This window comes from Bidens hawaiensis, unplaced genomic scaffold (assembly GCF_021521415.1).
Source record: "Bidens hawaiensis isolate Kalapana, Puna unplaced genomic scaffold, B.hawaiensis_p1.1 tig00069035_1, whole genome shotgun sequence".
Classification (NCBI taxonomy): Eukaryota; Viridiplantae; Streptophyta; class Magnoliopsida; order Asterales; family Asteraceae; genus Bidens; species Bidens hawaiensis.
The window spans coordinates 1,804-14,949 of record NW_027502185.1 but is presented as its reverse complement, the minus strand read 5'-3'; the positions used below and the strand labels follow the sequence as shown (position 1 = coordinate 14,949).

Sequence of the window (13,146 nt, the reverse complement as noted above, 5' to 3'; positions counted from 1 at the left end):
TTTAAAATGGGTCAAAATGGGTTGAGATTTCAGAAACCCTCACTAAAATATTCAAAAACAATAATTAAAAAATCATAACTCGAAATATAAATCAAAAACTAAAAAAGTAAAAAAACTAAAAAGTTTCCTCCGTTTTTCTTGTTTCATAAAAAACTCAAGAAATGTCAACCCGTTTTGACCCGTTTCAATCATTTTCTTTTTTTAGCTTGACCCATTTTGACCCATTATATACATTTTATTACAATTCATTCAATCCATGGGTCACATTTGCCATCCCTATAACACATATGATGTCTCGTGTATATTTGATTTGATTTGATTTGTTTGTTTTTCGAGCAGGAGATTGTCACTCTTACATAGGTTTGCAATAAGAAAAGACGTGGTAAATCTCGTTCGATACACATTGATTACATTTTTTTTTATTCGTTAACGTTTCTTTAATGTTTGTTTGACACAAGCTTTTCAAGAATCTGTTTGTTTATAACACAGTGAACCTTTAACATATATAATGTACAACTCTCACCTTTACCAGTAAAAAATGGTGTTTATTTGTATCATACAATAACATGTCAATGTATTAGATATTTGTAAACGTGTCATATCGTGATTCGTTCTTCACGGGCAAATTTTGTTTTCTGATTTTGCGTATTGGTTTCTTTGGGTCGCTAAACTAGGCTAACTGTAACGTCCACAGCATTGTTCGCAACTACCACCACCGCCACCTCAACCGTCTCTGCTTGTGCCATTGCTGACACCACTAGGCCACACGCCTTCACAATCACCGCCTTCATTGTACCAAATTCACGCATGTTTAAATTGATACATTTTGACCTCAACTCAATCTGCTCTGCTCTAACGTGTTATAACTCGAACCTGTTTAAGCAGAAACAATCTAACCCGACCTGATTGATTTATTGGGCATATATAGTTTAAACCCCTCAGATTTTCAGTGACTTGTGAGATCATGTGTAGTCAAACATAGTCACCCCCATGCATTTTACGTCATTTGGCGTCCAGTCAGCATTCCAACATTTTACAAAAAAATGGCTGTGGTCGAAACTCTTTTCAAAACTCTATAGCAATCATTACTCAATTATTTTTTCTTTTTTGCATTTCTAATTTTTATAGTTAAAACTAAACAAATAATATTTCATTAAATAAATAAAAATTACATTAAAATAAAAAAAATACATTAAAATAAAAAAATAAAAATAACATTAAAAGAAAAAAAAAACTAAAGATTGTATTTTATAAAAATGTTATTTTTTCTCATTGCTTTTAGAGAAAGTTATTTCGGTTCGTCTTTGGATAGCCCGTTCTTTAAAACCTCGATATCTATGCCCTTTTGCCTCATTTTAAGGACATCGATGACCTTCCTATTGACTTCAAGACGATGACATTGAGCTTCATGGTCTTGTTAACCTTGGAGTCAAAGGGTACGGGTATTGAGGGGTCGGTTGGGTGGTGTTCGGTTGTGGATTATTTGTGTCGGGATTGTCTGAGTCGGTTATCGGTAGTATTGACCAAACCGAGCATGTGATTGTTGAATGGATTCATATTTGTGAAGTATCAACAACTTGATACTTCAATTGAAAATATCAAAATGTGATTATACTACATTAAGTACAAATTTATTAGATATATAATTGAGTATATCTTAGCTACACTACTAAGTACCAACAGTCTTATCTTTTAACATGATGAACAACAAACCATCTCACAAGTAACAACACAGACACAAACAACAGGCGAGAAAGCCGATGACCGGTCAACTAACACAAATATCCTGTTGATTGTGAGTGAAGTTACGGTAATGGTTCTCATGGTTATCAACGAAAAAGACGTCCTGACTCAATGGGCTGTCTTTTTATATTTACGCCCTGCTTGCGGTGCGCGCATATAATGTATATATGTGTGAACCCTCGGGTGGGCAAAAGTAAAATTGCACTAATTTTGACGTCATTTTACTAATCTCGTGAAAATAACGTTAAAAGTGGCGGAAGGTTATTCAGGCATCATGTGGTGGCGTTGATAGCCGAAAGACAAGGGCACATGCACTGATCAGCCGGTGTCCCGATGATTGAGTGCTATGTGCCTTATGTCCAAGGCTTGATGCAAAACTACTATCGAGCCGGGGGTCTCACCGGAAGCAGCCTCTCTATCCCTATGGGATAGAGGTAAGGCTGTCTACATCTTACCCTCCTCAGACCCTACCATAGCATTGCTATTGGTGGGATATACTGAGTACGATGATGATGATGATGATATCCAGTTACAATAGAGAGACAGAGAAGCGGCAACAAGCTGAAAAAACATCAAAAGCCTACATTAATATAAACCACCGTAACTGATACATGATCAATCTCACCTCATCACAAACGCCTTTAGATGATTTTCGTTGCTCAATTAGATATACCATCGGTTATCCAAGAATCTTCGTTATCTTCACTCCATATTCCCCATCGCCACTTCAACCCAGGCCAACGAGCCATGCACCTAGACATGAAACTTTCAGACACGCCACCAACAAAATCACTATGGATGAGCAACGAGACCTCTGACAAGCCACACATTGGTCCACCACACAAGCAACATACGAGAAAGTCAACAACGGGTTATCCAACACCAGATATGCACATAACGTTCTCAACGCTCTCCCAGCGTCCAAAATCTCCCAACCTATCCGGTAAGCCTCTAACTCCAACCAAGCACCTGAGTTAATGCATAGAGAACTCACGTTCGGGAAAACCATGAACGCCTTCGCCAGGCTCAGTTTTGAACCTCCAGAGTGCGATCCTGAACAATCCAACCACAAATTTTCTACGGTTTTCGTGATCGGTAATTCCGAAAGCAAGACGCCAAAATATCGAGAGTCGAGCCAAAGCATTTTCAAATTCTCAAACTTTTTGATAGTGAACGTGCCGGTGTGTTCAAAGACAAGATATAAGTAAGTTAACATGGTAGCTTCAATACGAACCGCAATAGATACATAACACACAATTTCGAGTGTGATGAGGTTCGGGGTGATCATAGTTAAAGACGACGGATAATCATTATACACGTCCAAACGACACGCTTCGAGGTTGAGAAGGTGGATCTTGGGATCTTTAAGCCCGGTAACATCTACCAAGTTAAGAACTTGCAGATTAGGGAAACACTTATTCAACTCGTTTAGGTTTTCGTCGTCTAATCTTGTGGATTCAAGCGTCAAGCTCGTTAACATTGGCATTGGATTCAAGTCGTCCACAGAGAGCCACGCAAACTTGAGCTTTAGGTTAACAAGATTATGACCTGCAACCAACTTACTACAGTTCAAAGACTTGAATCAAAATATAACATCGATTAAACTAAATCCCGTCCCAAATCCATCGGGTAATTACCCGTCAGATATCAGGTATACCCATTAGTTTATTGTAAATACCCATTAGGTATTGACATAATATAACTAATCGATTACACCCTAGATTTTGCACCCTCCATAATTCCATATACTAGTTAAACTACTAGCAAAACTTATTCATTATTCATTATTATTATTATTATTATTATTATTATTATTATTATTATTATTATTATTATTATTATTATTATTATTACTACTACTACTACTATTATTATTATTATTATTATTATCAAGAATGCAGAAAGATTGCATCATCAAACCCATCAAACAAATAACTTGGGATGGCAATTAAATCAAGATGAATCAACATTGAGATTATATTATTAGCTTTAACAAATTATGATAAATCATTTAAATATTCAATTCATACATTGAATATACTTAGAATAGATTGATAGTATATTTAGAAATCTATAAAAAATTATGCTGGTATATAATCTGGTAAATGGGTCAATGTTATCGGGTATATTAAATATCCCAAACCCGTCTGAAACCCGCTAAAAATTTCAATACTAATCCCAAACCCTAATAGGATGGGTATTAACAGTCCCAATTGTGTCGGGTTAGGATATTCTCATCCGGTTTGGTAGGTCTGTAACTAACTGAAGCGAGCGTTCGGGAATTGTTCATGAACTATTCGGCGGGAAGTTCGTTTATTTAATATACGAACGGACATAAACAAAAAAATTGTGTTCGTTTAATTAAATGAACATGAACATGAACACATGTTTTGTTCGTTCATTTATGTTCGTGAACGTTCGTTTATTTATGTTCATTTATCTGCAAGAGTTATCTACTTAATAGTTTTATATTTGTTCATTTAAGTGTGTTAATATATGTTCGTTCATGTTTGTTTGTGCTCATTTACACTTATTCATATATATTATTCATTTATGTTTGTTTATCTTTATTCAGTTATGTTCGTGAACTGTTCGTTTATAAAGATTTTAAACAAACAAACATAAACGAACACGGACATGATTATTTTAGATAAACGAACACGAGCACAAAATATGTGTTCGATTAAGTGTTCGTGTTCGTTTAAAGTTAATGAACGAACACAAACATACCTTGCCCGCATTTGTTTACAGGCCTAGGTTCGGGTTTCAGTGGCAAAACGCTGGATTTCAATACTAATCCCAAACCCTAAAGGGGCCGGTATTAATAGTCCCATCCCAATTGTGTCGGGTTTTGGATATTCTTGAGCAGGGCCGACCCTAGGGTGGGGTTAGGTTAGTGGGTTCTGGTCTCATTTGAAACATGTTTAAGTCTATTTTTATACAAAAGTTTTCTAAACAACCTAAATTATAACCAAGTATAAAGCATATGCCCATTTAAAAATTAAACCGTTTAAAACCAACAAACTACTCTTACTTAAGGCCCAAAATATTTTTAGCCTGCGGCCCAAAATACTTTAACAATTTTCATAGACGGTCATGTCATCGAGTTAGCTGAAACAAACTTACAAGACTTGGAAACGAGGGGCAAAACATTGGATTTATGTCGACTATGGGACCGAATCGCAGAAACCGAAAGCGATTTCAGCGATTCGGAAACCTGAGGCTTTAGCAGCCACTTGCTAGCAAAACCCTCATGGGCAAGGTACACATTTGATGTCTCAACATCCTCATCATACCCAATACACACCGATTCAACACTTTCCAGTTCACAAATAAGATTGCTTATCACTTTCCCACATTTTGACGTGCGCCATTTTGGTGAGCATCGAAGGTTGATGGATCGAAGGCCTGGGAACACTGAGTTGAAAGCCTTGGATGTTGCTCGGCAACGAGCAACGTCGGGTAGGAGGGAGTCTTAAATTTATCAATTTTGGTTACAGTGGTTTTTCAAATTTATCAATTTTGGTCCAATAGTTTATTTTAGGTTTTAACTTTGACGTTATTTTACTAATCTTGTGAAAATAACGTTAAAAGTGGCGGAAGGTTAATCAGGCATCATGTGGTGGTGATAGCCAAAAGACAAGGGTACAAGTATCTATCGGCCGGTGTCCCGGTGGTTGAGTGTTATGTGTCTTATGTCAAAGGCTTGATGCAAAACTACTATCGAGCCGGGGGTCTCACCGGAAGTAGCCTCTCTATTCCTACGGGGTAGAGGTAAGGTACATCTTACCCTCCTCAGACCCTACCATAGCTTTGCTATTGGTGGGATTTACTGAGTACGATGATGATGATGTTATAGTACAATAGTTTCAGTTAACTATCAGTTTTAGTCTAACGCATTAACGTTATCCACCAACCGTTAGTTAATATAACTTTAAGGGGATTTTTTTGTATTTTTCACAAACTTTTAATCACAAGAACTTTTTGGGTTTCTACCAAAATTAAGTTTTATACCTTTTGTTATTTTTTAGTATTATGGTTTCTTATATTTGATTATATATAAATATCTATACAGTTTTTGTTTATAATAAATATAATTTTTTCAAAACTAACGCTTTTATGCAAGTGTATTTTAATAAATACAAATCAAGACTTCATTTCCATTTTGATGGGTCGTAAGGTGATTAAGATATCAAATAATTGTTTCAAATTCTATAGAGTACAAAAATTTAGTTGTTCGATAAAAAATACAAACCAAAAATTAAAATTAATAAATAGATTTTCAAAAACCCTCCGGTATTTGAAAAGTAAAAAAAACAATATAAAATAAATATATGCGCTTTTTACCACCGATAAATAAAAGCAGAAAATTTATGTTTTCTAAATCATTTATAGTTGGTAGAAGTGTAGAACTAAAATGGAACTTAAAAAATAAATATTCTGTTTTTTAAAGTCTAGATGTTATTACGACTATAAAAAGTAAAAATAAAAGTATTCAAGTACAAATAAATAAATACACAGTTGCATAAAAGCTCTGTTTTTGGAAAAAAATATTTAAAAAAAAATAAAAAAGTATATATTTATATATAAACAAATATAATAAACCATAATAGTTAGAAAATAACAAAAAGTATAAAACTTATATTTAGTAAAAAAGGAAATATTCATATGAATTAAAATTTTGTAAAAAATATGAAAAAGCCTCTCAAAGTTGTATTAAATAACGGTTTGTGGATGATGTTAGTGGGCTGGGCTAAAACTGATAGTTAACTAAAACTATTGTACCATAAAAGTCTAAAATAAACTATTGAACCAAAATTGATAATTTTAAGAAATCACATGGATCAAAATCGAAGTTCTCTCTTTTGTTTTTTTAACACCTATGAGCATTCACACTATGTATTTTTGTGAGAGTGTTTTGCAAATTGTGGTATGGTTACGAGTGGTTGTGAGTAGAGAAGAGAGAAAATGTTATATGGGAAAATTAAATTTGAGGTTTCACTTTTCACATCGTATAATTTTTTAATATTTTCTGAAGTTGGTTGTGAGTGAATGAGAATGAAAAGATAATGCTAAAGATATAAAAATATTATTTAATTGAACATGAGAGAGAAAATGCAGCTATTTTTAGTGTAATTATATGATATATATGGATGTATATGGTAGGAAATAGGTTGGGAATGCTCTAAGAAAAAAAAATCAGGCTAAAAATATAGGTAAAAAAATCAAGCTAAAAACTTATATGTGGGGATGAGATCAGTATTGTTCTCATACCTGTATTGAAAATTAGTAAATCTAAGTATTTATACCTGTACTCGAATTTTATGGTATAGGTACGAATACGGGTATTTTAGGTACGGTACTCGCTTTGGTACCACTTTTTTCTTTAAAAAAAATCTCCACTAAACTTGGTATCAATACCAGTACAGAACCGACAATCAATTATCTATAATACTAAAACCAAAACATAATACCAAAACTAAATATGAAACAAATCAACCATAATATAAAATCCATTCATAGTTGTTGTTACTAGTTATTTATTGGAAACAAAATAGAAGAGAACTAGGATTTGATTGGTTTATTAGAACTATTATTATTTAATATTTTGATTATCAATGGTTTTGAAAATTCCGCTTGAAGCCTTAAGGATATACCAATAAAAACACGGTTAGAGATATGAGTTTTGGAAATCCCAATAAAAACCACTACATATTCCTAACAGGTACCTAGTACCCCGCACCAATACCACCCGTACCTAAAATTAAAAAATATGGGTACATGTACCTGTATCGAATAGACAGGTATGCAAGTGCAGATACCAATACAGATGCTATAGCACGGGAATGGATATTTGAGAAAAAAAATCCCATCCCTACTTGGATGACTTGCCCGCTCTTAGTAAAAGAGTAATATATATATATGGTAGTTAACGTACAATAATACACTATCGTAACATTTGTTACGCGATAGATTTGACGTTCGATCATACACGATGGCAAATTCTGAAATCTAGCAACACCGGTTAAGAAAAGGGTATTTCCATCATGATTTCTTCAATTAAACTTCCCCAAATCAAACTTACAACATATCAATTATTCAATTAAACTTGCCCCTAAATCATCAAATTCCACAAGAAACCCCAGTCATAAAAAATAAACAATCTAAATCCAAAATTACATTCAATAATGGAAAAATCGGAGTTGAATGAGAGTCCAACTCAAAACCTAGTTCAAAGAAGTTGATTATTAAGTTTCGTAAAGAAAGATGGTCAAAACAAAACCACGATAAACCACAAACTGCTAAAAAATCAGATAATTTTTAAAACGTTTTAGAAGATATGAGTAATGTTTAATTGACTATCATATTGTTTTTGGTTGTTCGATGATCTTAACTAGTAGTATTAGGGTTGTATGTGTTGAGTTGAACGTATTAACAAGAATGTGTTATTGTTGACCTAAACCTATTAGACGATATGTGTAATTTTAACTTTTAAGTTGAATGTTTTAGCAATAGCTGGTGTTTTTTATGTGTTGCTTTAACTGACGTACTAAGATGAATGTATGATGTTTGACCTAAGCATATTAGAGGATGTGGTTTTTTATTAATTGAATGTTTTAAAAACAGTTCTGTTGCTTAAACCAATAATGACAGGACAGGCATAATCTGAATTTGGTTGTTTCATGTGGACTTATTAACAAAAATGTGTTTTGTTGATTTGGCTGTTTTAGCATAAACCAAAATGGTTGTTTCTGAAAAACTTGTACCTGAACGTATTAAGATAAAATTTTGTTATTGAACTAAACGTTTTAAATTATGTGATAACTTTTAAGTTGACCAATTTAGCATGAACTTGTATTTTCGTGTTGTGTTACATGAAATTATTCGGAAAGATGATAATATTTATTGTTTGTAATTTTGACTAGAACGTATTAGGATGGAAAGTTTTGTGGACATCATCATATTTGAGAGAGAACTAATTATTTTGATTTCTGTTTGAAAATTTTGTGTATATGTTGAAAGGACAATAAGAAAATATCACTACAAAAAATTTGACTTTTAGTGGCGACAAAAGTCGCCGCTATAGACCCTAAAAGTCACCGCTAAAGCAATAGCAGCGACATGTTCTGTTAGACCCTAAATGTCGCCGCTAGTTCCCTTGTCGCTATTGTTCTGTTATCGCCGCTAATGTGTCGCCGCTAAAAATTGTCCCGCCGCTAATAGTCAATTGTCGTCGCTAAAAACATTGCCGCTAAAGGTGTTGCCGGAATCCGACGACGGCAGATTTTAGCGGCGCCAAATTTGCCGCTAATGCTCCTAATGTCGTCGCTATTTCTTACTGTCCTGCATTTTTTTTTGTTCTATCAGCATTTCCAGCTTTTCGCCACTAAAACAAATATATGCAGATTTTTAACAAATACATACCGCAACCACATGATACATATTATATATAAACATACCAAAGTACACAAAAGTTAAATAACTCAAATGTTTTGTTCATGTCAAACATAAAACTAACATTGAAACATTAAACTAACTAGTCCATATTATCTCCCTCATCCGTATTATCTTCATTGCCTTTATTAGCAAAGTACCAATGATTCTTCAAATACCCCCTTTCAATTTTACAAAATCCATCATTATTATCATCATCGTACTCAGTATAATCCCATCAATAGCAAAGCTATGGTAAGGTCTGAGGAGGGTAAGATGTAGACAGCCTTACCTCTACCCTTTAGGAATAGAGAGGCTGCTTCCGGTGAGACCCCCAGCTCAATAGTAGTTTTGCATCAAGCCTTGGACATAAGACACATAACACTCAATCATCGGGGCACCGCCGATTAGTGCATGCACCCTTGTCTTTCGGCTATCAACGCCACCCACATGATGCCTGATTAACCTTCCGCCGCTTTTAACGTTATTTTCATGAGATTAGTAAAATAACGTCAAAATTAGTGCAATTTCACTTTCGCCCTCCCGAGGGTTCACACATATATACATTATATGCAAGCACCGCAATCAGGGCGAAATTTTACAAAATCCATCAAATCCCAAAACTTAACAACTTTCACCTCTTTTCCCCAATATTTTGAGGGTTTTCAACAATAATCAAGGAGCAGTTATCTTCACCGATAGGAGGACGAGCCAAGAGGGAAACCTAGAAATTGCAGGTTGAAAGAGAGAAAGGTCCGGTAGCAGCTGCGACGTGTACAGCGGTGGGCGGTGCTGCAGTTGTTACTCCGGCCTACGGTTATTGCAGGTGGCCGGCGAGGGAGGTTCCGGTGGTTGCTCCGAAGTCCGACTGTGAGAGATGTGAGAAAAGGTGTGAAAAGAGTGGGAAATACTCCGCTTGTGAATTGATGTGAGAAAAGAAGCCTAGCCTTACGATCAAACGAACCCTAGCCGTCTGATTAAATTTGACGCGGATTAAGGTTTTAGTGGCGACATTTTTGGTGTCGCCGCTAAAAGTGTCACCGCTAAAGAGACTTTTTCTTGTAGTGTATGAAGATATAACAAATAAAACAACTGACGAAGCATTAAGTGGTAAAAGGAAAATTGTTGACTTGTACAAACCGTTTGAAGAAGTAAGAAAAAAAAGTTTAAATTTAATCAGAGGAACTCTGCTAAAAAGAAAGTTAAAAGAAGAAAAGGTGAAGAGAGAAACTCAAATTTAGACTTTGAAATACCACTCAAAGTATTGAAGAATAAAAAGAAAAAAATGGAACAAAAACAAGCTGCTGATTAGAAACAAAAGGAAGTCAAGTTGAATTAAAAAATTCTGATTTAGACTTTGAAACACCGAATAAATAAGAGCAATAAGTCAACACCTGCTAAACTATGTGTCAGAAAACCATTCCAAGAATATAAGAATTAATACAAAACTTTGGATGAGATGTGCACCAACTAATATTTTTTATGCAATCAAAGAAATGAATGAGGAAAAAAAATGAGTTAAAGAATGGAATTTGGATCATTGTTAACATGAGTATTATCACCATTCCCAACTAGTTTGGGATATTAGTTGGTTGTGAACTATGATCATGACCATAATGAATTAAATATGGGGAATCATATTGCTAAGATAACACCCCAAGTAGTTCATGATGTTTTTGGAATAATAGTGGGTGGAGAAACAGTTGTAGAAAAGAATAGACCAGGAATAGTGTCAAATGTTGGTACAAATAAGTTCAGTAAACAATTTAACCATTCATGGATAACTATTCAAAATGTGTTAGATAGAATGAAAACACATAATGGGGATGATGAAGAGTTTAAATTGAATTTCCTTGTGTTGTTCAACACATGCATTGGCTTGATAACAAAATCAACAATAAATCAGATGTTCATAACCTCAATTGATGACTTTTCAAAAATTTCAAAAATGAATTGGTGCAGCAACATGATTCATAATTTGAAAAAACAAAAAAGGAATAGAGAGGTATAAAAGAAAATGGTAAACAAGAATAATTCAATGGTCCAACAACCTTGTTTGTAGTACTAGTACACACACGAGTATCAAAAACGTCATGGAACATTTGGGGACTCCATCAAACACCCAGCAGTTAGCTATATAACAACTCTTATTAACATGGATAGCTACTTGTATAAATGGTTCATTAACTAATACCGAGGAGAGAACGAAGAATCAAGTAAGTTTCTATTACTTTATAGTGTGAACACATATATTTAAATATATATATATATATATTAATATTCATGTTATAATATTTGTATCTTTGATATTCCTAAAACAGGCAAAAATGGTGCTTCAATTGCTCAAACAACTGAAAAGGGTAATGTTATATTGCACACTAAAGTTGGCAATGATAATGAAGATATAAGAAACAACAAAGAAGTCAGTAAAGATGCAACAAACAATGAAAGAGTGAGTAAAGATGAAACAAGCAATGAAAGAGTGGAAAAACCCTGCAGATTGTGAAGTAGGGAAAGATGGAACTGAAATGGATAATGTTATGTTGCACACTGAATCTGGAAATGATAAAGAACAAACAAGAACATATAAAGTGTGGAAAAACCTACAGATGATAAAGTGGATAAAGATAGAACTAATTAGAAAAAAGAGATAAATCAAAATTGGCTAGTGGTGAACAAAATGATAATATTTTTGAAGATTATAATACTTATGAGGCGAATTCACCATGCATTTACAGATGCCTATAAGGACAACAACCCAAGAAATAATAAGATTATATGCTACCCCACCATAGTTGTCTAGAATTGTTAACATATTTGCCTAAAGAACCGTTTACCAAAGAGGAACAGTACATTTGTAGCATAAATCATTTTATATTAACAAAAAAAAGTATAAATTGTGACATGAATATTTATTGCAGAATTGAAATGAAGAAATGGATAACAAGTTAAGAGGAATTTGATAAAATTGTTTCTAAAATCAACGAATTGGTAAAGAAAGGGAGGACAAAACATGAATCAAACGTCTGGCTATTTGACAGGTGTTTTGCTTGGGAAGCCAAATTCAATCAAAAATAAAGTTCGACAAGAAAAAGCATATGAAGCTCACTCTGAAGGAGGTTTAAAAGAATTAGGTAAAAACATATATAATACGTCTTGTATAATATCCTACCTGCTCAAAGAAAAACAAAATTAAACTGTCTGTCTTTTATGTAGTTGCAGCAGTTGATCTTTCTCTAAATGATAATAATGAAAAAGAGTTTGAAGATGCTGATACGTGGTAGGTTAACAAAGGAGCCAATGAAATCAAGATTGTGTGAACAAAGACAGTGATATTATTCGAAGTAAACATACTCTAATATGTTCAGCCAAATAAACCCTAATATTCACTTTTATTTAGTTATATATTAAATCTAATTACAGTGAATATTAGATATTCAAGGTATCTCAACAAAAGGATTTGAATTTGTCACACCCCCGACCAAAGGCGGCGAAACATGCCGGGGCGTAATATATTGATTGGACAGTAGCTCAAAAGACAATAGTTAAAGTTACAATAATTATTTAATTTCATTAACATTAAAACAAGTATACAAATTCAATAATCGAAACAAACACCTCATAATTATGTATCTAAAAGTAGATATCCTAAGGTAAAACTAATATCTTCGATCTTGAAAAATATCAACTACTTGTACTTGTAGCATATATAAAAATATGGTTTGTCAACACGAATAGTGGTGAGAATACATAAGTTTAGTTATATATATATAGATAGGTAAATCACAATTCATATGTAAATGGTAGCATTGCAATTCTTATGAAAATATAAACTAAATATATGTGGACACGTTCCTATTGATACAAAATCAATGCACTTGGGTAAATGTATGATCATACTAGATGAGATAGATGATGATGAGATACTAACCACCAAAACAAAATAAACACTTAAGAACATAGAGCATA

General features: G+C 33.7%; 1 pseudogene; it reads right to left on the bottom strand.

Moving 5' to 3' along the window:
- Positions 1-2,338: 2,338 nt before the first annotated feature.
- Positions 2,339-9,093, bottom strand: LOC143605329 (F-box/LRR-repeat protein At4g29420-like; annotated as a pseudogene).
- Positions 9,094-13,146: the final 4,053 nt, after the last annotated feature.